Source organism: Aethalodelphis obliquidens, unplaced genomic scaffold (assembly GCF_003676395.1).
Source record: "Aethalodelphis obliquidens isolate GAN/ISIS:26980383/991018 unplaced genomic scaffold, ASM367639v1 scaffold90, whole genome shotgun sequence".
Classification (NCBI taxonomy): domain Eukaryota; kingdom Metazoa; phylum Chordata; class Mammalia; order Artiodactyla; family Delphinidae; genus Aethalodelphis; species Aethalodelphis obliquidens.
In genome coordinates this window covers 5,896,055-5,922,543 of record NW_020838034.1, presented here as the reverse complement: position 1 = coordinate 5,922,543, position 26,489 = coordinate 5,896,055, and the positions used below count along the sequence as shown (strand labels likewise).

Here is a 26,489-nt window from a genome sequence, read left to right as displayed (position 1 = left end):
TGGCTCGTGGGTTCTAGAGCACAGGCTCAGTAGTTGTGGCACACGGGCTTTGTTGCTCCATGGCATTTGGGATCTTCCCGGACCAGGGCTTGAACCCGTGTCCCCTGCATGGGCAGGCGGATTCTTAACCACTGCACCACCAGGGAAGTCCCCTACTAAGGTGTTTTTATTTTTTATTTATTTTTTTAAAGTTTTTTTTAAAAAATTATGTGTAACATAGACAAAGTTATTTGTCAATAAATTTTTAAGGAATTTCACATGGTCTGATTCTTTCCACTGCCAATCACCTTAGTTCCTCCAAACTCATAATCTTCACGATAAAATAGCCCTTTCAAAAAGAAGTTGTCATGTGAGTCAGCTCACAGTTCTTTTTGTTAGGCTTCTTTGATCTCCCGTGGAATATGGACACACTTCAAAATTCCCCACCTGTAATCTTTGGGATCCAATTTCCTCAAGCGATTTACTTTAGGACCATGTTTAGAGTCAGGAGATGGATCTGCCTGGTTCTGAATTTGACATCCTCTAAAAATGTATTGGTTTCAAATCATATTCACTCCTAAGCCATCACACCCTAGAATAGTACAGACCATTGGGATATGCCAACACCTAAGATTAAAAACGTTTGTTAGGTTTTTCATAGTTTACTTGGAAGCTCTGTCTTGTAGTTCTTTCCCACAGATCTAACAGGTAGTTCTATGAGTAAAGGAAACCACACCATTCCTCTATGAGGCGTTTCCAACGGTGTAGGTTTACAGAAAAAGCCCCGTCAGGATAGACCTCAACACGAAGGTGTTTTTAAAAAGAAAGTTTGATAAGAAAATATACACAACCCGATTTTTATATCAGGACAACAGTTGCTCTGGATAGGAGATGTGCAGAAGCCATTGATTCCTCTGGTGAACACAGCCTTTGGTTATAAATGCTGGAAGTCTTCTAACATGATGATACTATTCGTATTACCACCATTCTGGTATTTTTCTGTTGCCCGCTAGTTACCATCTCCACACATTCATCTACCACAGGGCTCATAAAGGGATCAGATCTCCACAGTATTCCTCGGACATGTCTGCCACAGTTTAATTTCAATGACAACTTCTTTTCTATAAATTTTTTTCTTTTTTTTTGGCCGTGCAGTGCGGCTTGCAGGATCTTAGTTCTCCTACCAGGGATTGAACCCCTGCCCCCTACAGTGGAAGCACAGAGCCCTAACCACTGGACCACCAGGGAATTCCCCATAAATTTTTTTTCAAATAGGGAGGGTGAGCTTGGCTCATGGTATCTGCCCAGCAGCTCAAAATTGCCTCTACAGGATAACTTTTTAGGTTTTGTGAGCCACACAGTCTCTACACAACTTTGCAGTTGTAGCAAGGAAGCATCCATAGACAATGAATGAGTGTGGCTGTGTTCAACTAAAACTCCATTTGTCGACACTGAAATGTGAATTTCACGATTTTCACATGTTGTGACACGAGTAACAGATCTTTTGTAAAGACTATACTCCATTTGGAAATGAGTCTGTACCAAACAATGGCCAGAGAAGAATCATCCACTCTATGCCTTCTCTTTTGTCTGGTTACTCAGAAATATGTTATCAGTTATAACTGTTGTTGCTTGTCACCTCACATTATTTTTATCCATGTATTCACCATAGTCTACTTTCCCTTCCACATAAATTCGAGACCACGTTTTCACATACTGATAGGGCCGTTGGTATTTTATTCATAGTTGAAGTAAAGAAAGCAACTAACCCCCTTTAAAAAAAATTTATTTATGGCCGTGTTGGGTCTTCGTTGCTGCGCGGGCTTTGTCTAGTTGCAGCGAGCTGGGGCTACTCTTTGTCGCAGTGTGCGGGCTTCTCACTGCGGTGGCTTCTCTTGTTGCAGAGCATGGGCTCTAGGTGCGTGGGCTTCAGTAGTTGTGGCACATGGGCTCTAGAGCGCAGGCTCAGTAGTTGTGGCACACGGGCTTAGTTGCTCCGCGACATGTGGGATCTTCTCGGACCAGGGCTCGAACCCGTGTCCCCTGCATTGGCAGGCGGATTCTTAACCACTGCGTCACCAGGGAAGTCCCCCCTCACTTGGTTTTGAATGCAGACTTTAAGATTTCTTTGGCCCGGGTCTGTAACATCCCTGAGGAGAAAGAAACTCAGACAACAGAGTGAGTGGGAACAGCTGGACAAGAATAAGAGCTAAATCATTGGAGCATGCAGGAGAGAAAGGAGTGAATGGAAAACCAATATGTCAATGAGAAGTGATGTGGGAGGAGGGTGTTTTAACTAGCAGGGAGACTCATCCCCACTATTTTAGAACGGCACTTAAATCCAGTTTCTGTTTCTAGTTGGTTCTTAAACTATGTGGAAATAATACTACAGTCACTTTCAGTAATAAATTATTATTTATAGCTCCTTGTTTGATGTCACCAACTTCCTTGAGGGCAGGGAGCTTGTCAGGGTACGTGCCCAGTGCCTGGCACATCATGCCAATCGATAAATGGTGAATGAATGAGTATCGTGTCCCCAGATCTAAATGAGTCAAGATAACTGAGGAGCTGCTATGTTGGCTGTCACCAGCATTATTATTATTATTATTTTTTTGCGGTACGCGGGCCTCTCAGTGTTGTGGCCTCTCCTGTTGCGGAGCACAGGCTCCGGACGCGCAGGCTCAGCGGCCATGGCTCACGGGCCCAGCCGCTCCACAGCATGTGGGATACTCCCAGACCAGGGCACGAACCCGTGTCCCCTGCATCGGCAGGCGGACTCTCAACCACTGCGCCACCAGGGAAGCCCTGTCAACAGCATTATTACCTCTTGTTTTTTTGTGTGGAATCCAAATGAAAATAAGCTGAATGGAGCTGGGGGACAGAGGACCCCGGGCCCTGAATTTTTAAACGTGCATTTTGTTCTTGGTGTATAGGCAGTGGAGACAGTGGAACAGGGTCCAGGGCCGAGAAGAGAACGAAGTGGCCTCATTCCCTCCCTCTGGTGTGCTGAGTCCTTCCAAGTGGGCTGGGCTCCTGGATTTTCAGAGCTGCTCTTCCTACCCCTGAGACCAGCTCACGGTTTAAGATGTTGAGGTGGCCAATAAGGAACACATTGAAACCTTCCTCAGGGAGACATCAACCCATATAGGAAAGGCTGAGTGCTGAGAATGAGGTCCCTTTATCCTGCTGTGAAAGGAGCCTGGCAAGAGCTGTGTGGCCAGAGGGATAAAGGAGGAGCAAGGACAACTAAAGCCTCAGCCCCCTCTCTCTCACCCTTTTCCACCAATGTTTTGGCAACATTCCTAAAAGGCTTGTGACTTCCAATTCTGTTTGCACTCAGAACACCTGAAGTCTATGCTGCAGGGGAAGGAAAACATATCTTTTTCCCACTACCCTCCTAGGTTCTCCAGTTGGGGCCCCGTCATTAGACTGACAAGACAGATTAACAAGAGACAAAGAAACAGACTTTATTAACGTGTGTCATGCATACACAGGGAGAACTCAGATGAGTAACTCAAAAGAGTGGTTAGAACTTGGGCATATACAGCAACATAACAAAAGAAAAATACATTTTTAAAGAAGTGACGAGACAAAAGGAAAAGGACTTTCTAGGCTGGCAAATTGTAGGAAAGTAAGTATATGGGAAAAACTAATGCGAGATAAGGGTTAGGTATGTTACGTGGATTTCTTCTGGTGCCATCTCTGGGCTAAAGACCTAGAGTTGTCTCTGGTGATTAACTTCTGTCCTTCCTGGTAGAGAAGGTAGGTGGGCACCTTTACAAATTTCTGTTCTGCTTTTAGGCAACTAGGGGAAGGGCAGAGGGCTTTTCTTGTATCCACTTCTCATTCCCTTCAGCTCGAAATGATCAATGTACCAAAGTGGCATATTTTGGGGTGGCATTTTCTGCTACCCTTCAATGTCTATATTTGGAGAGGAGTACTCCACAAAACACAGGTCGAAATCCTTAAAGATGTCCAGGCTGAAAAGAGATGTCATTGTTGGGTAAAGCCATCCCAGATTAAAAAAGATGTGAGAAACATGAGCATTCTTTAGAGCTCTAGATAAGCAGATTTAGGTGAAAAACAGCCTTGTATTTTCCCTCATGGGGCTACACATTTTGGAACCACAGAAGAGGTGAATTAGCTGAAGCTGTTCCCTAGGGCGCAGCAACCTGGTTGGAGGGCAGGAGCTGAAGCTGTATTTGTGTAGTGCTTTACATAATAATAGTTGGCCTGGAATGCTCATTAGTGCCAGGCACGGTTCTATTCCTTTCAATGTACTAACTCATTTAATCCTCACACCTAAAAGAAAGGTACTCTTATCATCCCCATTTTCAGATGAGGAATTGAGGCAGGAAGAAGTTAGTGCCTTGCCCAAGGTCATAGAGGGGTAAATCGTAGAGCCAGAATGCCAAACCAGACAGACAGGCTCCAAGAGCCCAAATTCTAAAGACTCACTATTCTGCCTCTACCAAGGTTACAGAAACATACTTATCTATATGGAAAAGAGCTATTGGAAAGCTTCCCTAAACCACCCCAGCACTGTCACTCAGTACACAACTCCAGAGGCTTTTTGGAAAATTCACGGGTAAGAGATGTCATGTTAGGAGGCATTGCAGGCCAAAGGTGTCACTCTCATAGAATTCAATGTGAGTGATACCAGGAGGACACAACTTGGGGCTCTTGCCTGTGGCTCCCTGTGGTACCTGCAGAATCCAGGGCTGGATCTGAAGTCTGTTTCAAGAAAGCATTTTTTACGGATGCAGGTAAAATTTCCTATTCACTGAAAACTTGTTTAGTCCTGAGATAGGGCCTTATAGTGTCACCTTTAGGCTTTGGGCATGTAGAAGAGAGAAGGAAAAAAAGAAAAGAAGAAATAAAAGGAAAATAGGTTGGGGGGAAAGAAGCTGGCTAGTGGGGGAAGCAGGTGCTGACAATCTCTAGTCTCCAACATTAGAAAAGAGCCTAAGGTCCAGGTGGTCTAAAGTTGCCCTCCGCTATGGTCTGAAGGTTTGTGCTCCACCCAAATTCATATGCTGAAAGCCAAACCCCCAAAGGTGATGGTATTAGGAGGTGGGGCCTTTAGCAGATGCTTAAGTCATGAGGGTGGAGCCTTCAAGAACGGGACACGTGCTCTTATAAAACAGGCTCCACAGCGCTCCCTGGCCCCTTCCACCATGCAGGATACAAGGAAAAGTCTGCAATGAGGAAGAGAGTCCTCGTTCAACCACACTGGCACCCTGATCTTGTAACAGGCAAGAGCAAAATCTGACTCCATGTTGGATATGTTTCTTTGACTCTAACCTTTGCTTTTCGTTGCTTTTGTTATTATAATCATACATAATGGCCTGCCTCAGGGAACCCTGCCCACCTGTGAATGGCTGCAGAAAAGAAGAAACTAACACATCCCCTCCCATATGCTGGCCAAGCCAGGCAAAACTAATGGCCTTTTTACTTTACTTCCTCACCTCCTCTCCCTCTCTGCTCTATAAAAGAAACTGACATTCAGACCCCGATAAGATGGTTCTCTGGGGACACTAGTCCGCCATCTTCTCAGTCTGCGGCTTTCCGAATAAAGTCACTATTCCTTGCCTCAACACCTCGTCTCCTGATTCATTGGCCTGTCGTGAGGTGAGCAGAGTGAGCTTGGACTCAGTAACAATCTCAGACTTCCAGCCTTTAGAACTGTGAGGAATAAATTACTGTTGTTCATAAGCTACCCAGTCTATGATATTTTGTTATAGCAGCCTAAATGGACCAAGGCACTCTCTAATATTTTAAAGAGTCTAATGGACAAAAGGACCAAACTACAGGTGTACTTGTGAAATGAGGTTGGTAAGAGGGTGAAGCCCAATGTCTGGCATGACAAAGGCCAATCCCTTACCTTTCCCCTGTCTGGAACTTGGTGATAAAGGTACTACTCTCTCTCTTAAGTTGAAAGCTGGCTCCCCTAAAATACTACAAAATAATCTGTTGGTAAGGCAAAACCGAGTTCCTTGCTTATTGGAGTAACAGAGAGAACGCCATTGATAAAGTCTTAGTAGAGTCTCAGAATGGGGGCGCAAAGGTAGGGTATTGATGGGAATTCTGGAGTCTGGTTTACAGGGGGTATTTCACTGTGGGGGGAGGCAGGGGTTGCTGATTGAGATTAGGCATACTCTGGGGCAAAATAATTTGGGATTGGTGGGAAATATTTGCTAGGGAAGGGTTTCCTAGCTACTCTTGTTTGATGAGTCATTTTACGCTAAGGACACTTTGTCGGGATGTCTTGTTCCTGGGCAAGAGTTTCCTGGGTTAGTAAGGTCTTGTTAATGCAGACCTTCACATAGTGAAGCCAGGTTAATGTAAACAGCAAACTGTGGGTGTGGATTATTTTAGTGGTCATTTAACTCACAAAGTTTGGCATATGGCACATGCTGTAGCCGATAGGAAAGGGGTTAGAACACAAGTTTTTTTCATTAGGGAAGAAGGGGCAGGAGATTTAAGAGGTAAGCAAATGTGCAAAGGCACAAATATCCCTGAAGTAAAGGTACAGTACTTTTCCTGCAACTAGATATGTAACCACCAGGTGGAGCTAGACCCTTCTGGCAAGGCTATTCTTCCAAACGTGATGCTATGTTACAGGCATGATTTCCTGGACATAGAGTTAAGTATGAGGAATTAAAAATAGTTAACTTGGGCTTCCCTGGTGGCGCAGTGGTTGAGAGTACGCCTGTCGGTGCAGGTGGACGCGGGTTCGTGCCCCGGTCCGAAAAGATCCCACATGCCACGGAGCATCTGGGCCCATGAGCCATGGCCGCTGAGCCTGTGCGTCCGGAGCCTGTGCTCCGCAACGGGAGAGGCCACAACAGTGAGAGGCCCGCGTACCGCAAAAAAATAAAATAAAATAAAATAACTAGTTAACTTCACTTATCAGATTGGCAAAATTTATTATTATTTTATTTATTTATTTATTATTGGCTGCGTTGGGTCTTCGTTGCGGTGCGTGGGCTTCTCACTGGTGGCTTCTCTTGTTGTGGAGCACGGGCTCTAGGTGCATGGGCTTGAGTAATTGTGGCACGCGGGCTTTAAAGTACAGTCTCAGTAGTTGTGGCGCACAGGCTTAGCTGCTCTGCACCATGTGGGATCTTCCCGGACCAGGGCTTGAACTGGTGTCCCGTGCACTGGCAGGCGGATTTTTAACCACTGCGTCAGCAGGGAAGCCCCGGAAAAATTTAAAAAGCTTGGGGGAGGAAAGAATACTTTACCTCTACCCTTCCAAGTTCGCGGTTGAGGAACCCCCCTCCCTCCAACATTAAAAAGATTAACAGGAGAAAGAACAGAAGTTTAATAACATATATACCTCCAGTACACATGGGGGAGTTCCAGGAAAACTCGCCAAAATGGCTGAAGCTCTCACCTTAAATACTATCTCTAGCTAAAGATACAAAATGTTGGGGGTGTTGGGGACGCAGAGCTTAGTTATGGGAGGTTTTCAGGCAAAACACAGTAAAAAGAGTAAGGTTTGTTATGCAGATTTAAGTCTGTGCTATCTCCATTGATAAGAGGTTTCTAGAGACTGGGTCATGCTCCTCTTCCTGGTACAGAAAGGGAGACACCCTTACAGATGGAGATTTCCCTTCAACATGCAAATTTCTCTTACAAAGAGAAATTCTACTTGGTTTTCAGAGTTTTCCTGTGTCTGCTGTTTTTAAAAAGTAAGCAACTCAAGATAATCCTTATGTCAATGTAGGGGAGCAGAATTTGCTGCTTTAAAATATGTCTCATTGGCATATTTATTGTTTGGAGCTGGTTATTTTCTGAGGAACAGCAGACATGGGAAGGGCTCTGAAAACCAAGTAGGAGTTGCCCTTTTGTAAGAAACATTTACATTTGTGAGGGAAATCTCCATTTGTAAGGGTGTATCTTCTCTGTACTTGGAACAGGAAGAGGATCAAATCTCTGGAAACTCTTAGCAATGGAGAAGGCAATGACTTAAATCTGCATCACAATCACCCTTGTTTACTGTGCTGTTCCCGGTAGCTTCCCATAACCGACAGCCCCTATCCTAAACGTTCTCTTTTGACTTTAGCTGAGGATGGTATTTAAGGTGAGGGCTTTGGCCATTTTGGTGAGTTACTCAGTTTTCCTGTGTCCCTGCCCTGTATACATGTTATTAATTAAATTTGTTTGATTTGCTCCTGTTAATCTGCCTCATGTCAATTTATTTCTTAGACCAGCCAGAAAAACCTAGTTGGGTAGAGGAAAATTTCTTCCTCCTCAATACCAAAAAGGCATATTTTGGGGTGGCATTTTCTTCTCCCCTTCACTTGATAATACACTTGGTCATCAAGGCTGTGGGGGAAACAGACACTCGTATGTTGTTGGTGTGAATACAAAAGGGAGGTGGGACTTCCCTGGTGGTCCAGTGGTTAAGAATCCACCTTCCAATGCAGGGAACACAGTTCGATCCCTAATCGGGGAACTAAGATCCCACATGCCTCAGGGCACCCACGCACTGCAACTACTGAGCTGACGCAGCCAAATAAATATTTTAAAACACACAGACACACACCCACACAAACCAAAAGGTAGGGCGATTTGTCAATATCGTAACAAAAGTACATATACATTTAAAATTTGACCTGGCCATCATGTTACCAAACCAAACTCAGGTCCACTCACCTGCCATGCAGCAAAAGCCAATCTACTGATATCAGGTTGTGGTGGAGCAAAGTACAGCATTTATTGCAGGGCACCAAGCAAGGAGAATGGGCAGCCTGTGGTCAAAAGACCTGAACTCCCGATGTCTTTCAGGAAAGGGTTTTTAAAGGCAACATTTGGGGTGAGGATTGCAGCTCATGGAATTTCTTCTGACTGGTTGGTGGTGAGGTAACAGGGTGATGTTTCAGGAATCTTTTTTTTTTTTCCCACTCTATGTGGCTTGCAGGATCCTAGTTCCCTGACCAGGGAATGGAACCTGTGTCCCCTGCAGTGGAAGCGCAGAGTCCTAACTCCTGGCCTGCCAGGGAATTCCTGATGTTTCAGGAATCTTAATTACCAACCTTCTGGTTCCAACCAGTCTGGGGTCTATGTGCTCGTAGTCAACATGTAGTCACCATCCTATACCTGGGGGCGCGGGGTGGGGGGTGGGGTGTCCTAGTTTCAACAGAACAACTCAAAGATATGCATCAGATTGTTATCTACTCCCTTGAGGAGGAAATAGAACACTGTTCTGTGGCTGAAATATTGTTAAGCAATCATTACTTTTCTTGCTTGACTGCTTTTCCTTTTTTCTGCATCCCCTCACTTCCCTAATAAGTAACTGTTTGAGTCTGCTCTTTGGAACTCAGAGAAAGCCTAAGGGACGAAATCCTTTTTCTACAAACAAGAAACAGGGGACAAGGAGGACTTTTTGTACCTGGGAATTCCCTGCAGGGTCCTGCTCATTTTTCAATCTCCTCCTTTTCTTTGATACTTCTCAATCCTGAGGGGAACAGGGATGGGACAAGAAAGTGAATAAAGTTTTGGATTGAGAGGTTAATCATAAACTGAGCAGCAGAATTCAGTTTTAGGGGAACTCGGTTTCAATCCCATTCAAATTCAATCTACGAATTTACCCTGAAGATATACCTCTAACAGTATGAAAATAAATGTAGGGACTTCCTGGGTGGCGCAGTGGTTAAGAATCTGCCTGCCAATGCAGGGGACACGGGTTCGAGCCCTTGTCCGGGAAGATCCCACATGCTTTGGAGCAACTAAGCCCGTGCACTACCACTACTGAGCCTGTGCTCTAGAGCCCGTGAACCACAACTACTGAAGCCCGCACGCCTAAAGCCCGTGCTCCGCAACAAGAGAAGCCACTGCAATGAGAAGCCCGAGCACCGCAATGAAGAGTAGCCCCCGCTCACTGTAACTAGAGGAAGCTCGTGCAGCAACAAAGACCCAACACAGGCAAAAATAAATTAATTAATTAAATTAAAACAAAAAACAAAGAGCATTTGTGGGATAGAGATCTATATAGTAGTCAGGAAGGGCCTTCTGGAATAAATCAACTAACTTAGAAATAAGTTGGGCAGTAAAACTTTGGTGTAGTCTTCAATCATTTGTGTTTTCATTATTTTTTTTTTGTGGTACTTGGGCCTCTCACTGTTGTGGCCTCTCCCGTTGCGGAGCACAGGCTCCGCGGCCATGGCTCACGGGCCCAGCCGCTCCGCGGCATGTGGGATCTTCCCGGACCGGGGCACGAACCTGTGTCCCCTGCATCGGCAGGCAGCCTCCCAACCACTGCGCCACCAGGGGAGCCCCCATTTGTGTTTTTACAAGGCAAAAATTGACAAGTTAATGTGTAACTTCAGAATTTAGGCCCTAATTAATTGCAACTAGTAAATGAAAGGTTTGTACCTTACAGCAGCACTGTCCAATAGAAGCATAATGCAAGCTGCATATGTAATTTAAAATTTTCTTTTAACCCTATATAAAAAGTAAAAAAAAAAAAAAAAGTGAAATTAACTTTAATATATGTGTGTGTGTGTGTGTGGCCAAAATATTATTATTTCAATATGTAGTCAATGTAAAAAATTTCTTTTCTTGCTTAGTCTTCAAAATCCAGTGTGTATTTAACACTTACATACAGCTCAGCTCAATTTGTATACTATATATTCATCAGAATTGTTGATGTTGCGTTTAGATTTCATAAAATTTATAGTGAAATAGTTGTTCCAAACATAATTAAAAATATACTGTGAATTCTCTGGCAGTCCAGTGGTTAAAACTGCCGAGGGCCTGGATTTGATCCCTGGCCGGGGAACTAAGATTCTGCAAGCCATGTGGCGTGGCCAAAAGAAACAAACACCCCCCCCAAAAACCCACCCAAGATGCAAATAAAGACAAAGACTTAAATTAATATATAGTGTATATATATACATATATTTAAAAGTTGCTCCAGATGTATCATCGGTTCTGCAACCAAGAAGGTCTCGTGTTGAAATTACTGTGAGCTGCTCCATGGATGACAAATATTTTGCAGTCACCCAGACCTGCAGGTGACTGCATTAGCAAGCAATATACCTCTGTTGTGCTAAGCCACTGAGTTTGGAAGCTGTTTGTTAGGGAAATATAACGGAGCCCATCCTGATTAAAACATATGGCTTATGTCCTTACCTCACCCCTAAACCCAATACTGATGCTGCTGCAGCTCTGACTTCCGGCTGCCTGCCTCATCGACTGAACCTGCTTTTGTGCTGTTGTTTCTGACTTCTCTGGGTAAACTTGCCTAATATAGCTTGACTCTGGGACCTCCCACCCTTAGTGGCTGGTATACCTGGATTGACCTTGGATGCCCCCTGGGACCTGTTGTAGGGTCATGGAGAAAAGAGGGAGTTTCAGCAAGGTAATTGAAGGTCCTCGTGGCTTCAGCTTAGACTTAACTGCAAAAACCAAAAAACTATAGGCAAAGGGGAGCTGTCAAGAAGTTTTTAATCTGAAGAGTGAGTTGGGGAAAAAAAAGATTTGAAGAATTATTTGCTGATGAGAGCAGCGTATATGTCTGTGATATTGTGACTTGTAATAAAAAAATATATATATATATTTGGTCTTCACCTCCATTTCTGGCACAGAGTTCTAAAACCCTTGGAATTTCCTGAATGATGAGGACAATAAAGATGTCTTTTGTTATGTGAATGAGGTGAAATTTGGACCCCACCTAGGGTTAGGGGCTGGTTGGCTGGAGAACCAACTCTGTGATTAGAGGGTTGGAACTTTCAGTCCCACCTCCCTTTACCCTTAGGGAGGGGAGAGGAGTTGGAGGGTGAATCAACCAATGGCCAACGATTTAGTCAATCAAGGCTATGTGATGAAGCCTCCATAAAAACCCAATAGGAGAGGGTTCAGAGATTCTGGGTTGGTGAACAAGTGGAGATTCGAGGAGAGTGGTGTGCTCAGAGAAGGCATAGAAACTCCGTGCCCTTTCCCCGTACTTGCCCTATATATTTCTTCTATCTGGCTGTTCCTGAGTTATATCCTTTCATAATAAACAGGTAATCTAGTAAGTAAAATGTTTCTCTGAGTTCTGTGAGCTGCTCTAGCAAATTAATTGACTCCAAGGACTGGGTCATTGGAACCTCTCATCTATAGCCAGTAGGTCAGAAGCACAGGTGACAATCTGGACTTGCAACTGGTGTCTGAAGGGGGGCGGAGGGGGCAGTCTGGTGAGACTGAGTCATTAACCTCCTGGTAGATAGCATCAGAATTGTGTTGAATTGTAGGACACCAGCTAGTGTCGAAGAATTGCTTGGCAGTGTGGGAAAAATCCCGCCTCCCCCACTAGAATTGGGTCAGAACTATTTTTTTAAAAAATATTTTTCTATTTATTTACTTATTTTTGGTTGCGTTGGGTCTTCATTGCTGTGCACAGGCTTTCTCTAGTTGTGGAGAGGAGGGCTAGTCTTTGTTGAGCTGCGTGGGCTTCTCATTGTGGTGGTTTCCCTTGTTGCGGAGCACGGGCTCTAGCTACGCGGGCTTCAGTAGTTGTGGCATGTGGGCCCTAGAGCGCAGGCTCAGTAGTTGTGGTGCACGGGCTTAGTTGCTCTGCAGCATGTGGGATGTTCCCAGACCAGGGGTCGAACCCGTGTCCCTTGCATTGGCAGGCGGATTCTTAACCACTGCGCCACCAGGGAAGCCCCTGTGTTGTCATATTATTCATGTTCCCCACAGTGGGGGTCCTGGTGCTCAGTCAGAGCCCAGGCAGCAAGGATGGTGGAGCATTTTAAGGAGCTAGATTTAAAATGGCTGCAGAAGAGCCCATTCCTTTAATTTTCAGATACTTTGACTTCTTGGGGCCTTACTTGCCCTGGAGGGACTACCCCTTTTAGGGTTAGCTAATTCCTAGGGGTAGCAACTTGTTTGTAAGCATTCCTGCCTTGTGCAAATGAACCAAACCAGAGCCCATACCCTCAGCCACCTGTTTATTATGCTCTTTCACTCTGGGCCACTATCCACCTGCCCTAATCACGCAGGGTCAGGTACCAGGCAACTAGGGACAGCCCCTGTGCCCCAGAGCCCGCTGAAATTATTCAAACTAGCCAATCCTAAACCTGCTTATGCTGCCTTGCCTCTTCCTTCTTGTGGAAACCACAATAAAGGCTCTTGTATAAGTTTTCCCCTCACTCCCTCTGCCTCCTGACTGACCCTGGTTCTTCCCTGTGTGGGCCCCCCACCCTTGTGGTATGGCATCCCCCCCCCCCTTGGGAACTGTGAGTATAACTATCTCTTTTTTTCTTCCAGTGTTTTTGAGATATAGTTGACATACAGCTCTGTATAAGTTTAAGGTGTACAGCACAATGATTTGATTCACATACATCCTGAAATGATTATCACAATGATTTTAGTGAGCATCTGTCATCTAATACAGGTACAAAATTAAATAGAAAAAAAGAATAAAAATATTTTTTTTCTTGTACTGAGAACTCTTAGGATTTACCCTCTTAACAACTTTCATAACATACAGCAGTGTTAATTATATTTATCATGTGCATTACATCCCTAGCACTTCTTTTTTTTTTAATTTAAGAAATTATTTTATAAGTCCTTTTCACTCAAAATCTGAAAGATATATTTTTTTAATTGACAAGTATGATGATATAAAAAGAACTTTCCATGAAACCTTTAGGCAATGGAATCACCACCTCAAGCAAAGCCAAAGCCAGATATCCAACAGGAGAAAATGTTCACCGCTTCCATTCCAAAGGGCCAGTCCCCTGAATGTGTAAATTGCAGATCCAGGCCCTTAGGATAAAGCCCAACCGAGAACCCTGGAAGAAAAGGGCCGAAGACCCCCAACAAGGACTTACTTCACAGAGAGGAAATAAAGGCGACTCTGAAACAGGAGAGGTCACTCAACCTTATTTACCCAAGATTAGAAAACTGCAAATCCAAACTACGCTGAGGTACCATTTTCACCTATGAGATCGACCCCTCCCCCTTTCCCCACCCTGCACCAAAAAAGCATTCCCAAATTTGATGCCACGTGGGGTTGTTGGCGAGGCTGGGGAAAGAGGCGCTGCCAGAGAACGCCTGCCCTGCTCTTCCGGTTACCGTCCCTGATCTCCCGAGCTTCAAGGCTCCGTTGCAGTCAGGGTGGCTGGCACCGCGACGGCCCTGCACCACCGTGAGGGCACAAGGGCACCCGACCGGCCTCCGCAGAGCGCCGTGCACGGGAGCCAGGCGCCATTCGCAGGCCCTTCAGTCCGTGCACGTCGATTTGAGCAAATTCCGCGGGAGTGAATCACGCTGAGTAAACGGAGATGCTAAAGTATTGATTTGCGACGGGCAGTGTTGCGTTCCAACGACTGTCACCCAGGACTTCCCTTCTCAGGACGACCCCACCCCCCACCCCAGGGGAGCCGAACTGTTGGGCAGAAGATGGGCGGGAGAACACCGACGCGAGCTGAGCGGCCCCGAGCAATGAGGGGCTAGGGGGTGTGGTGGTGGCTGAAGAGCCGCCGTAATCATGGCTTGTGCCGGGAACTGGCTAAGCGTGTAGGAGGCACTCCTACTCATTGAACGGTTGTTGAATGTGCAGTGCGTGCGGGGGGAAGAGTGGTGGACAAAAGCAAGTTCTTGATTTCTGGGACTCGAACCGTGAGAGCTGCTACCGTATCACCGCTCCCTTCGCATTCTCCGGCTGCCGCCCCTGTCCCTGGTCTGCGGCATGAAGTGCACCGGCCAGGAGGCCAGGAGGCTGGCTCCCGGTCGGGCCTGGGCTCCGGGCGCGAGGAGGCGATCCGGAGGGTGGAGTCCGCTCGCGGTAGCCGCGCCTCCTCGGGGGACAGAAGGCGGAGCATGCAGATTGGAAATGGCTGTTCGGCGCGGGAATGACGGAGCGAACAGAAAGTCTGCACAGGAGTCCATGGTAGCACTGTTGACGACGCAAAGGGAATCAGACAAGGAGTGAGGATTAGGGTGCTCACCATACCTGTATAGGGATGAAGGAAGGACCGCAACGGCCGGAGGCGATGAGCTGGTGTCCCCTCTCGGCGTTTTCGTTAAAATCAAATGTAGTAGTTGTTTGTATCAATTTAGCCTGTGGTAAGTTTTGTGTCGGAAAATAACACCTTAAATGAGTTTTTAAAACCGAGAGTCAGAACGGAGAGTCGTTTTCGTTTGTTCTGCGCACCGGGTTTTTCTTGCACTGTTGTTGCAGACAGTGCATTTCCATATGAGGGTTGATTCAGTTGTATGAAGATTAACACTTGTGGTGTTGTCTACTAATCGCCTTTTTTCCCACGGGGCTCTTGACAATGGTTTGTCCTGTTTTTCTGTAAACAGTGGAGTAAAGAGAAAGGCTGGTAGGAGTAGTTGCCCTAAAACTACTTGTTCATTGAGTAGAAGCGTGGCAGCTTTCGACGGACCGTAAGGCGGGAATGTTTTCGTCTTTTTCTAGGTATGTGTTCAGTGACTCTCATTCTGTAGAACTTAAGTTCCTTTGCCCGCTTCTCGTTTTGTGAGTTTCACAGCCGGTAAACTCTTCTATCTTTTCTGTCTTTTTTTCCTGAAGGAGAGACTTCAGATGGAGCCCTATGAAAATGTTACAGCATTCTGCCATGGGGGAGAGCTGAAATCGGCACGCAGCTTTACTGGTTACTCACAGCCTGAACGAGAAGGACGTGGTTGCCGAACAAGGAACTCCGGGCACGGAACTCGGGAGACGGAGAAGCTTTTCCACCAAGAAGGCGCTGCAGGGTCCTGCTCCATTTTATGGTTGTGAACTTTCACGTTAGCATTCTGTACATCTGTGAAATACTAGTTGCGAAGTTTTTTTTTTTTTTTTGGTAGAAAACTGTAAGATTCTTACATATAGTTTTACTTTCTCCATGAAAGAAAGCCTGTGTTCAGTAATTTATATTTTTAATATCCTTATTTTGGAAAGATCCAGTTAGTTAATGTATCTCCATCAAAAATCTTTTTTTTCTTGAATTTTACTTTATTTTTTCATACAGCAGGTTCTTATTAGTTATCTACTTTATACATATTAGTGTATATATGTCAATCCCAATCTCCCAATTCATCCCACCATTAAGTTATACTTAACCTAGAGTATAACTATCTCTTCAATGACAGTTGTCTCCTCATCTATTGGCCTTGCCATACCTAAATAGTAATAAAACATATATTTTAAAACAGGGGCTGGTGTTTCATGTTGGCTTCTCTGGTTGTAGACACTGAAAGGGAGTTTGAAGTACAAGACGGTCTTTGGAATCTATACCTGTGAAGGAAAAAAAGGGCGGTGATAGTAGGGAATGGAGACAGGCAAGGTTTAAGACTTTTTTTTTTTTTTTTTTGCGGTATGCGGGCCTCTGACTGTCGTGGCCTCTCCCGTTGCGGAGCACAGGCTCCGGACGCGCAGGCTCAGTGGCCATGGCTCACGGGCCCAGCCGCTCCGCAGCATGTGGGATCTTCCCAGACCGGGGCACGAACCCGTGTCCCCTGCATCGGCAGGCGGACTCTCAACCACTGCGCCACCAGGGAAGCCCCCAAGGTTTAAGACTTTTAAAAAAAAAAAATTTTTTTTCTTTGTTCGGCTGCTTCGGCTCTTAGTTGCAGCTCGTCGGATCTATCTTTAGTTGCAACATGTGAACTCTTAGTTGCGGCGTGTGAGACCTAGTTCCCTGACCAGGGATCGAACTTGGGCCCCCTGCACTGGGAGTGTGGAGTCTTAGCCACTGGACCACCAGGGAAGTCCCAGTTTGACTTTTAAGTGATATTTAAAAGGCAGAATCAGCAGGATTTGAGCCAAGTCTTCCAACTCAGCTTGAATGGGTGGTTAGTACTGTCCTTAGTCCCAGACAAGTGGTCTCCTGCTCAGGATGCTTCAGAAGGCACCACGCTAGTCTCCGTGGCAGTGCCCATCTGCACAGGGTGAGGAGTCCACAGATCCATTTTCCCTACCAAAGGAGACAGCCTGTCTGCAGAAGTAAAGAAAGAGTAAAAGAAGCAAAAAGAAGATGAAGAGAGTAGCTGAGGACCTCACCTGAGCCTGTACTTACCCCATCATGCCCCTGACTCCACCTCTGGATCTCCTGGTCACATAGCTGATAAATTCTACTTTATTTGCTTATGGTGGTTTTTGAGGTAGATTTATATCACTTGGAATTGAAAGATTTCTGACTGCTATTAACAGCACAATATGTTGAAGCAGAGGATGGAAATGTACTTCATTTTAATGTAGGCAGACAGCTGGATCATGGGAACTAAATGTTGAGATTAAGAACAAACAACTGATCTTCTTTTTTTTTTTTTTTTTTTTTCCGTACGCGGGCCTCTCACTGTTGTGGCCTCTCCCGTTGTGGAGCACAGGCTCCGGACATGCAGGCTCAGCGGCCATGGCTCACGGGCCCAGCCGCTCCGCGGCATGTGGGATCTTCCCGGACCGGGGCACGAACCCGTGTCCCCTGCATCAGCAGGCGGACTCTCAACCACTGCGCCACCAGGGAAGCCCAACCAAACTTCTTTAACATAGAAACCATATATATATATATTTTTGGCTGAGCCACACGGCTTGTGGTATCTTAGTTCCCCGACCAGGGACTGAATCTGGGCCCTCGGCAGTGAAAGTGCAGCATCCTAACCACTGGACCGTCAGGGAATTCCCTAGAAACCATATTTTTTTCATCTTTATATCCTGGCATCTATTAGGACACCTAGGTCATAGAAGATAGTATATGCTCTTATACAGAGCACGGCCTAGAAGGAGAGATGCAAACTCTTGGGTTAGGAAAAACATCTGAATACACAAGTTTTGCTGTGAAAACCTAGCCTAGACAGGAGATGATGCAACAAAGAAGAGTTAGGCTTCCCCGTAGAAGACAACATTGGGAAGTTGGCAATTGGTTGATGTGGGAGGCTAGGGAGAGACTGTTATAGGTCTGGGAGCCAGAGGCGGGGTCACTCTTCTGAGGGGGAAATTCAGCCAGTAGGAAGTTCCTTGTTGCAGGGATGCTGAGAAACATGAGAGCAGAGATACCTAATTCCCATTTTTATTTATTTTTTGGGCTATGAGGTAATTCCTCTGTTATCCAAAACCTTCGGTAGCAATCTACACAACTGTCTTGGATTGGTGATGTTTTGCAGATTGAAGAGGGGGCTCCATACTTGGTCCTACATACAGTGGAGAGAAGAAGACAGCGTGGGAGGAGAGATGTGAGAGAATTCAGCTAGAACAGGAAATCAAAGCCAGAGGTGACCATGAGGAGCCCCTGGGAACCCCCTGAAATCTCAGAGAGGGTGCTGGGTTTTTCCATAGTATGTAAGGCAGGAAATTGAGCCAATGGATTTTTTTTTTTTTTTCAGTTTTAGAGGGAAGAGTGTCCAATGAAGGTTGGAAGACTTGGACTTGGGGACATCCTGACTGGAATGTCTTACATATTCATTTGGCTTACACATTCATTTATTTTTTATTAAAAAAATTTCTTTTTAATTTTTGAATTTTATTTTTTTTTCTACAGCAGGTTCTTATTAGTCATCAATTTTATACACATCAGTGTATACATGTCAATCCCAATCACCCAATTCAGCAGCCCCCTGTCACCCTCCCCACGGCTTTCCCCCCTTGGTGCCCATACGTTTGTTCTCTACATCTGTGTCTCTATTTCTGCCCTGAAAACTGGTTCATCTGTACCATTTTTCTAGGTTCCATATATATGCATGAATATACATTGTTTTTCTCTTTCTGACTTACTTCACTCTGTATGACAGTCTCTAGATCCATCCACGTCTCAACAAATGACCCAATTTTGTTCCTTTTTAGGGCTGAGTAATATTCCATTGTGTATATGTACCATATCTTCTTTATCCATTCATCTGTCGATGGGCATTTAGGTTGCTTCCATGACCTGGCTATTGTAAATAGTGCTGCAATGAACATAGGGGTGCATGTGTCTTTTATTTTTTTGTGGTACGCGGGCCTCTCACTGTTGTGGCCTCTTCCGTTGCAGAGCACAGGCTCCGGACATGCAGGCTCAGCGGCCATGGCTCACAGGCCTAGCCGCTCCGCGACATGTGGGATCTTCCCGGACCAGGGCACGAACCCGTGTCCCCTGCATCGGCAGGCGGACTCTCAACCACTGCGCCACCAGGGAAGCCTGCATGTGTCTTTTTGAATTATGGTTTTCTCTGGGTATATGCCCAGTAGTGGGCTTGCTGGAGCATATGGTAATTCTATTTTTAGTTTTTTAAGGAACCTCTGTACTGTTCTCCATAGTGGCTATATCAATTTACATTCCCACCAACAGTGCAAGAGGGTTCCCTTTTCTCCACACCCTCACCAGCATTTGTTGTTTATATATATTCTGATGATGCCCATTCTAACTGGTGTGAGGTGATACCTCATTGTAGTTTTGATTTGCATTTCTCAAATAATTAGTGATGTGGAGCAGCTTTTCATGTGCTTCTTGTCCATCTGTATGTCCATCTTCTTTGGAGGAATGTCTATTTAGGACTTCTGCCCATTTTTGGATTGGGTTGTTTGTTTTTTTGTTATTGAGCTGCATGAGCTGTTTATATATTTTGGAGATTAATTCTTTGTCCGTTGATTCGTTTGCAAATATTTTCTCCCATTCTGAGTGTTGTCTTTTCCTCTTGTTTATGGTTTCCTTTGCTGTGCAAAAGTTTTGAAGTTTCATTAGGTCCTATTTGTTTATTGTTGTTTTTATTTCCATTACTCTAGGAGGTGGATCAAGAAAGATCTTGCTGTGATTTATGTCAAAGAGTGTTCTCCCTATGTTTTCCTCAAGGAGTTTTATAGTGTCCGGCCTTACATTTAGGTCTCTAATCTATTTTGAGCTTATTTTTGTGTATGGTGTTAGGGAGTGTTCTAATTTCATTCTTTTACATGTAGTTGTCCAGTTTTCTCAGCACCACTTATTGAAGAGACTGTCTTTTCTCCATTGTATATCCTTGCCTCCTTTGTCATAGATTAGTTGACCATAGGTGCGTGGGTTTATCTTTGGGCTTTCTATCTTGTTCCATTGATCTGTTTCTGTTTTTGTGCAAGTACCATATTGTCTTGTTTACTGTAGCTTTGTAGTATAGTCTGAAGTCAGGGAGCCTGATTCCTCCAGCTCTGTTTTTTCCCCTCAAGACTGGTTTGGCTATTCGGAGTCTTTTGTGTCTCCATACAAATTTTAAGATTTTTTGTTTTAGTTCCATAGAAACTGCCATTGGTAATTTGATAGGGATTGCATTGAATCTGTAGATTGCTTTGGGTAGTATAGTCAATTTCACAATATTGATTCATCCAATCCAAGAACATGGTATATCGCTACATCTGTTGGTATCATCTTTAATTTCTTTCATCAGTGTCTTATAGTTTTCTGCTTACAGGTCTTTTTTCTCCCTAGGTAGGTTTATTCCTAGGTATTTTATTCTTTTTGTTGCAATGGTAAATGGGAGTGTTTCCTTAATTTCTCTTTCAGATTTTTCATCATTAGTGTATAGGAATGCAAAAGATTTCTGTGCATTAATTTTGTATCCTGCAACTTAACAAATTCATTGATTAGCTCTAGTAGTTTTCTGGTAACATCTTTAGGATTCTCTATGTATAGTATCATGTCATCTGCAAACAGTCACAGTTTTACCTCTTCTTTTCCAATTTATATTCCTTTTAGTTCTTTTTCTTCTCTGATTGCCATGGCTAGGACTTCCAAAACTATGTTGAATAATAGTGGCGAGAGTGGACATCCTTGTCTTGTTCCTGATCTTAGAGGAAATGCTTTCAGTTTTTCACCATTGAGAATGATGTTTGCTGTGGGTTTGTCATATATGGCCTTTATTATGTTGAGGTAGGTTCCCTCTATGCCCACTTTCTGGCGAGTTTTTATCATAAATTGTTGTTGAATTTTGTCAAAAGCTTTTTCTGTATCTATTGAGATGCTCATAGGGTTTTTATTCTTCAATTTGTTAATATGGTGTATCACATTGATTGATTTGTGTATATTGAAGAATCCTTGCATCCCTGGGATAAATCCCACTTGATCATGGTGTATGATCCTTTTAATGTGTTGTTGGATTCTCTTTGCTAGTATTTTGTTGAGGATTTTTGCATCTATATTCATCAGTGATATTGGTCTGTAATTTTCTCTTTTTGTAGTATCTTTGTCTGATTTTGGTATCAGGGTGATGGTGGCCTCACAGAATGAGTTTGGGAGTATTCCTTCCTCTGTAATTTTTTGGAAGAGTTTGAGAAGGATGCATGTTAGTTCTTCTCTAAATGTTTGATAGAATTCACCTGTGAAGCCATCTTGTCCTGAACTTTTGTTTGTTGGAAGATTTTAACATTTATTTATTTATTTATTTATTTTTGGCTGTGTTGGGTCTTCGTTTCTGTGCGAGGGCTTTCTCCAGTTGCGGTAAGCAGGGGTCAGTCTTCATCACGGTGCACAGGCCTCTCACTATCGCGGCCTCTCATTGCGGAGCACAGGCTCCAGATGCGCAGGCTCAGTAGTTGTGGCTCACGGACCCAGTTGCTCCGCAGCATGTGGGATCCTCCCAGACCAGGGCTCAAAACTGTCGAAGTCCCCTGCATTGGCAGGCAGACTCTCAACCACTGCGCCACCAGGGAAGCCCCTGTTGGAAGACTTTTAATCACAGTTTAAATTTCATTACTTGTGATTGGTCTGTTCATATTTTCTATTTCTTCCTGGTTCTGTCTTGGAAGGTTATACCTTTTCTAAGAATTTGTCCATTTCTTCCAGGTTGTCCATTTTATTGGCATATAGTTGCTTGTAGTAGTCTCTTAGGATGCTTTGTATTTCTGCGGTGTCTATTGTAACTTCTCCTTTTTCATTTCTAATTTTATTAATTTGAGTCCTCTACCTCTTTTTCTTGATGAGTCTGCCTAATGGTTTATCAATTTTGTTTATCTTCTCAAAGAACCAGCTTTTAGTTTATTGACCTTTGCTATTATTTTCTGTGTTTCTATTTCATTTATTTGTGCTCTGATCTTTATGATTTCTTTCCTTCTGCTAACTTTGGGTTTTGTTTGTTCTTCTTTCTCTAGTTCCTTTAGGTGTAAGGTTAGATTGTTTATTTGAGATGTTTCTTTTTTCTTGAGGTAGGCTTGTATATCTATAAACTTCCCTCTTAGAACTGCTTTTGCTGCATCCCATAGGTTTTGGATCGTCGTGTTTTCATTGTCATTTTTCTCTAGGTATTTTTTGATTTCCTCTTTGATTTCTTCAGTGAGCTCTTGGTTATTTAGTAATGTATTGTTTAGTCTCCATGTGTTTGTGTTTTTCACGTTTTTTTTCCCCTGTAATTCATTTTTAATCTCATGGCATTGTGGTCAGAAAAGATACTTGGTATGATTTCAATTGTCTTAAATTTACTGAGGTTTGATTTGTGACCCAAGATGTGATCTATCCTGGAGAATGTTCTGTGTGCACTTGAGAAGAAATTGTATCCTGCTCTTTTTGTATGGAATGTCCTATAAATATCAATTAAATCTATATGGTCTATTGTGTCATTTAAAGCTTCTGTTTCCTTCTTTATTTTCATTTTAGATGGTCTGTCCATTGGTGTAGGTGAGGTGTTAAAGTCCTCCACTATTACTGTGTTACTGTCGATTTCCTCTTTTATAGCTGTTAGCAATTGCCTTATGTATTGAGGTGCTCCTATGTTGGGTGTATATGTATTTATAATTGTTACATGTTCTTCTTGGATTGATCCCTTGATCATTATGTAGTGTCCTTCCTTGTCTCTTGTAACATTCTTTATTTTAAAGTCTATTTTATCTGCTATGAGTATTGATACTCCAGCTTTCTTTTGATTTCCATTTGTATGGAATATCTTTTTCCATCCCCTCACTTTCAGTCTGAATGTGTCCCTAGTTCTGAAGTGGGTCTCTTGTAGACAGCATAAATATGGGTCTTGTTTCTGTATCCATTCAGCAAGCCTATGTCTTTTGGTTGGAGCATTTAATCCATTCATGTTTAAGATAATTATCATTATGTATGTTCCTATGACCATTTTCTTAATTGTTTTGGGCTTGTTTCTGTAGGTCCTTTTCTTCTCTTGTGTTTCCCACTTAGAGAAGTTCCTTTAGCATTTGTTGTAGAGCTGGTTGGGTGGTGCTGAATTCTCTTAGCTTTTGCTTGTCTGTAAAGCTTTTGATTTCTCCATCGAATCTGAATGAGATCCTTTCTGGGTAGAGTAATCTTGGTTGGAGGTTCTTCCCTTTCATCTCTTTAAGTTTATCATGCCACTCCCTTCTGGCTTGTAGAGTTTCTGCTGAGAAATCAGCTCTTAACCTTCTGGGAGTTCCCTTGTATATTATTTGTCATTTTTCCCTTGCTGCTTTTAATAATTTTTCTTTGTCTTTAATTTTTGCCCAGTTGATTACTATGTGTCTTGGTGTGTTTCTCCTTGGGTTTATCCTGTATGGGACTCGCTGTGCTTCCTGGACTTGGGTGGCTATTTCCTTTCCCATGTTAGGGAAGTTTTCGACTATAATCTCTTCAAATATTTTCTCAGGTCCTTTCTCTCTCTCTTCTCCTTCTGCGACCCCTGTAATGTGAATGTTGTTGTGTTTAATGTTGTCCCAGAGGTCTCTTAGACTGTCTTCATTTCTTTTCATTCTTTTTTCTTTATTCTGTTCTGCAGCAGTGAATTCCACCATCTGTCTTCCAGGTCACTTATACGTTCTTCTGCCTCAGTTATTCTGCTATTGATTCCTTCTAGAGTAGTTTTCATTTCAGTTATTGTATTGTTCATCTCTGTTTGTTTATTCTTTAATTCTTCTAGGTCTTTGTTAAACATTTCTTGCATCTTCTTGATCTTTGCCTCCATTCTTTTTCCGAGGTCCTCGATCATCTTCACTATCATTCTGAATTCTTTTTCTGGAAGGTTGCCTACCTCCACTTCATTTAGTTATTTTTCTGGGGTTTTATCTTGTTCCTTCATCTGGTACATAACCCTCTGCCTTTTCATCTTGTCTCTCTTTCTGTTAATGTGGTTTTTGTTCCACAGGCTGCAGGATTGTAGTTCTTTTTGCTTCTGCTGTCTGCCCTCTCACACATTCATTTATTAAAGCATGGATTTAATAATTTTTTGAACACCTACTACCTGGTAGGCACTGAGGATAGACTAGTGAGTAAAAACAGATGTGGTCTCAGCTACCTGAGAGAGTTCTCTTCATGACTATATAGAGACGTCAAAGGGATCTCTCCAATGACACTGCCTGAAATATCACCCTTGAGAGAGAACAATGGTTTGAGAATCAGATTTATAGACAATGAGCCATTAAAGAAAAGGGGTTGTAAATAAAATAAATGGAGAGACAAAGTTTCATGATAGAATAAGCATTTAAAAATGACCATTGTTTCTAAATTATTTTCTAGGTTTAGTACAACTAAGATCAGGATTCCAAAAAGTTACCATTGTTCAACTTCATTAATAATCAAAGAAATGTAGATGAGAAGTTTGCTTTTAAAAAAAATTAAAAATTGATAAAAACATGATAAATCATAGCTTCTAATGGTGGACTCAGCTCATGACTCCAATCCCATTTTTTCCCCTTGTTTTTTTAATGTCAGTAGCAAAATATTCAAATTCTCAGCCTCCTTACTATCTAGAAATTGCCATGTAACAAATGTTAGTGAACAGAAGTCTAATTGCTCTTTGTGCATTATTTTTTCTTCTTTCTCCCTGGAATACAGATATGATGATTGGAGAGACAGTAACCATTCTGTGTTCATGAGGCTGAAAAAAATATATATACAAAGGATGGTGAAGCAGGAACATCAAAGAAGTCAAGTACCCTCTTGAGACCGTTGTGTCTCACATCAGTCCTCCATTGCCTACCCCTGGAAATTTTGTTTTGTGATAAATAACCCCCTGAACAATTTAAGCTGCTATAAGTTTTTCTATTATTTGTAGCCAAATATAATCCTTGACTAGGGGTTCAAGAAACGGACTCTTTTAGGACAGATTAGTGGTTGCCAGAGGGGAGGGGGCTTGGGGGAGCAAAGTAGGTGAAGAAGATTAAGTACAAATTTCCAGTTATAAAAAAAACAAGGGCTTCCCTGGTGGCGCAGTGGTTGAGAGTCCGCCTGCCGATGCAGGGGACATGGGTTTGTGCCCCAGTCCGGGAAGATCCCACATGCTGCGGAGCGGCTGGGTCCGTGAGCCATGACCACTGAGCCTGTGCGTCCGGAGACTGTGCTCCGCAACGGGAGAGGCCACAACATTGAGAGGCCCGTGTACCGCAAAAAAACAAAAAACAAAAAAAAAACAAGTCATGGGGTTGTAATGTATCGCATGGGTTATATAGTCAATAATATTATATTAACTTTGTAAGGTAACAGATGGTAATTAGACTTATTGTGGTGACCATTTTGCAATGTACATAAGTGCTGAATCAATATGTTGTACCCCTAAAAGTAATATAATATTGTATGTCAGTTACACCTCAATAAAAGAAAAAGAAAGAAATGGACCCTTTAAATCTCTACTGGTAGAAATAAAAATTGACACAAAGTTATCAGACAGACAATATAGATAACTTCAAAAATGTTTATAGATGTCTTTAGTCTAAATCTTGACTCCCTAAATTCACCTGGTCCTTGGAAAGTTACCCATATATCTGAGTCTCAGTTTCTTTAAGTGAATACAGATCATACACATAATAATAAAATACAGATAATAATGGTAAAGTCCTCACATATTGTTTTTTAAAAATTCAATGGAATAACATTACACCCCTTATAAGAGTGCCCGGCTTATGCTAACTGCTTGATACATACTAGCTATTATTATATTTTATTCTTGAGAGTTTTGAAAAGTCTACTTCAATTTCACTCACTCATTAAAAAGACATTTTTGGGCCTTTCTGCTGCTGAAGAATCACTGTGCCATGCATTGTGGTAAACTCTGAAACAGAGTTAAGTTATAACATCAGAGTCACACATTCCTTCTCAGTGCCAGGGCTCAAGGCCCGGGGACCTTCAAGGGAAGGACTCCCGAGGGAGGGACCTGCAGCCTGAAATGAGCAGGGCTCAGCAGGGCCCTCGTGGTTTGCTCTCCCTATAAAGGCTCAGCACTTCACCCACCTCAGGACTCTCTGCAAAGGCGGTAGCTCTGAGTCTCCACTTGGCTGGGAACTCTCAGCTCCTGGCATCTGTGAGGAAGGAAGGAGGGAGCTCTCCGTGCTGTGAGGAAGGTTTTTCTGAGTCTGAGACAAGATCCGAGTGTGTGGGGAGCCATGATGCCAGCTCAGGTCTGGTCTTGGTCTCAGAGATGGGAAGTTTCAGAGAAAGGGGCCCATGGCCTCTTAAGGATTTGTAGCATTGGATAGAGGTGGGGGCTATTCCAGGAGGTTCCAGAATGTTCATAAGCCCATCACTTTCCATTTGAGGTTTCCTTACTCAGAAAGTTCATAGAGCAAGGATGGAAGGAAAAGATGGACAAGCCAGTGACCTTGTGCCTCTCCTTTCCCCTTAGGGGCCGGGGGGCCAGATTCTGTCTCCTGCTGTTCCTCT

At 43.5% G+C, this 26,489-nt stretch overlaps 2 non-coding genes and 1 pseudogene across 2 annotated transcripts; 1 reads left to right on the top strand and 2 right to left on the bottom strand.

Annotated features, from left to right (window-relative positions):
* Nucleotides 1-652: 652 nt before the first annotated feature.
* Nucleotides 653-783, bottom strand: LOC113614128 (small nucleolar RNA SNORA18). Its single transcript, XR_003430458.1, has one exon. It is a non-coding gene; the product is annotated as a small nucleolar RNA SNORA18 (small nucleolar RNA).
* A 130-nt stretch (nucleotides 784-913) lies between these two features.
* LOC113614090 (small nuclear ribonucleoprotein G pseudogene) lies at nucleotides 914-1,378 on the bottom strand (annotated as a pseudogene).
* A 13,604-nt stretch (nucleotides 1,379-14,982) lies between these two features.
* LOC113614122 (U2 spliceosomal RNA) lies at nucleotides 14,983-15,174 on the top strand. The gene has a single exon (XR_003430453.1). It is a non-coding gene; the product is annotated as a U2 spliceosomal RNA (small nuclear RNA).
* Nucleotides 15,175-26,489: the final 11,315 nt, after the last annotated feature.